At 40.6% G+C, this 2,357-nt stretch overlaps 1 non-coding gene across 1 annotated transcript; it reads right to left on the bottom strand.

Moving 5' to 3' along the window:
* Positions 1-1,152: 1,152 nt before the first annotated feature.
* Positions 1,153-1,259, bottom strand: LOC137960709 (small nucleolar RNA R71). The gene has a single exon (XR_011114259.1). It is a non-coding gene; the product is annotated as a small nucleolar RNA R71 (small nucleolar RNA).
* Between the last annotated feature and the right edge of the window lie 1,098 nt (positions 1,260-2,357).

Here is a 2,357-nt window from a genome sequence, read left to right as displayed (position 1 = left end):
AATGTTTATCAAATATTTTTTTTCCGAATATTTGGTTAAATTAGCTAGTTAGGGTAGGATTGTAATTTAGGTTGGATTCTGGTATTTTAATCTGATTTCTGTCATTAACTCTAGGCGACCGAGAGGGGCAAGGATTGAGAAACCGGATTCGTGATTACGAGGTGCTCGAGAGAAGCACGAATCACAGTAAAATCCAGAGTTGACATTTCCTATTGTGCAAGTAGTTAATTAGATTATTGCATGATAATTTAGGATATAATTAGTGTTTAGTTCAGATTAATTCATCATACTTGGTTAGGATAGTTGACTGAAGAATACACAAAATTCAGTCCTCCCTGTGGATATGACCCTCACTTACTGCAAGATTACATGAACGATCCGTACACTTGCGAGGTATAAAAGCCAATATAAACAAAATTTCACATCAAGTTTTTGGCGCCGTTGCTGGGGAAAACACGTATTAAGTGTATTTCTTTGTTCTCCATGGTCTTAGGTTAGATTTATTTTTCTGCTTTCATAATTTTATGTTTTTGTTTTATCTTGATGATTTTGTATGGAGTTATTTTTATTTCTTCTAGTTAGTTCATATTTCCAGTAGTTAGTGTGTTTGCATAATTTGATAGTTAGTTTTGTTTCTTTTTGTGTTTTTATGCACAGGCGGCACTCCATAGGTGAACCATTTGCTCCCTTTGTTGAAGAGGTAGAACATATTTGTAGGAAAACACCAAAAGTCAAGTTAGGAGCTACCATGGCCAATCAGGGTGAACCATTACAGTTACCTGCAGCAGGTGACCGTAGAGCCTGAGGGATTATTATATCCCATCCCACTTCACATTACCTTCTTGCATTATATTGCCACCCACTACTGCCGCCAGTTATGAGTTGAAACCGGGTGTGATCCAACTCCTCCCTACATTCTATGGGTTGGAGAAGGAGGACCCTTATTACCACATCAATGAATTCTTAGATATATGTGCAACTTTCAAATTCCAGAATTTCTCAGATGACTCTATCCGGTTAAGACTTTTTCCATTTTCACTTAAGGATAAGGCCAAGTCTTGGCTTAATTCCTTAGAAGTGGGCAGAATTACTTCATGGGACACATTAGTCACGAAATTTTTGTCCAAGTACTTTCCCATTCAAAGAACTACAGCCCTGAGGAGAGAAATCTCCAACTTTATGTAGCAGGAGGGTGAACACTTTTATGAGGCTTGGGAGAAATGGAAGGATTTGATCCATAGGTGTCCGCATCATGGGTTTGAGAAATGACATTTAGTGCAATACTTTTATCATGGTCTTACACCCCAGGTTAGATCCATGGTAGATGCAACGAGTGGTGGGAGTTTGATGGGTAAGAGTGCTAGTGAGGCGTGGGACTTCTTTGAAACGTTGAGTGATCAATCTCAGCAATGGGGTTCATCATTTAATGTTGATAGGAGATCCCACAAAGCCAAAAGAGGGGGTCTCTACGAGGTTAGTAAAACACCCATGCTCATGGCCATGATTGAGAGGTTGACTAGAAAAATTGATGCCCTTATGGTGTCCATGAGTTCACCTGCTCCTAACCCATCTACTGTCTATGCCATATGCTCTAGTTCATCTCATCCCACACAAATGTGTCCATCTAGTTCATCATACCCAGAGCTCATTGAGGACTTGAATGCAGTCTAGAATTTTCATAGCCCAAACCGGAACGATCCTTTTTCAAAAACATATAATCCGGGTTCGGCTAGGCACCCAAATTTCTCATGGTCCAAGGGCCCACATGTTGGGGGTCCTCCAGGGTTTACTCAACCCCAAGCTCTGCGCCCACACTTCATTTCTGATAGCACCTAGGTGAGTCCAATTCAAGTTGTCCCTAAGAAAGGGGGGATTGCGATAATGAAAAATGAGAGTGGTGAATTGATTCCCACAAGAACTACCACCAAGTGGCGTGACTGCATTGACTATAGAAAACTTAATTTCGCCACAAGGAAGGATCACTTCCCACTACCTTTCCTTGATCAGGTGCTGGAGCGATTGGCCGACCACAATTTTTATTGCTTCTTAGATGGATACTCTGGCTACAATCAAATTCCCATTACTCCAGAAGACTAGAAAAAGACCACATTCACGTGTCCATTTGGCACCTATGCTTACAAACGCATGCCTTTTGGTTTATGCAATGCGCCCGCCACTTTCCAACGGTGCATGATGAGTATCTTTTCTGACATGATTGGTGACTTTTTAGTGGTCGTTATGGATTACTTTTCTGTGTTTGGCTCTAGTTTTGAGACATATCTACACAATCTTTCACTCGTATTGTCCCGTTGCATTAAGTCCAATTTAGTCTTAAATTGGGAGAAATGCACTTCATG

The sequence above is a fragment of the Aristolochia californica genome, unplaced genomic scaffold (assembly GCF_029961685.1).
Source record: "Aristolochia californica isolate CCGP_79_NKW_82.1479 unplaced genomic scaffold, dmAriCali1.0.hap1 SCAF_3, whole genome shotgun sequence".
NCBI classification, from domain to species: domain Eukaryota; kingdom Viridiplantae; phylum Streptophyta; class Magnoliopsida; order Piperales; family Aristolochiaceae; genus Aristolochia; species Aristolochia californica.
The sequence above is the reverse complement of the archived record's forward strand: the minus strand, read 5'-3'. Positions and strand labels throughout refer to the sequence as shown.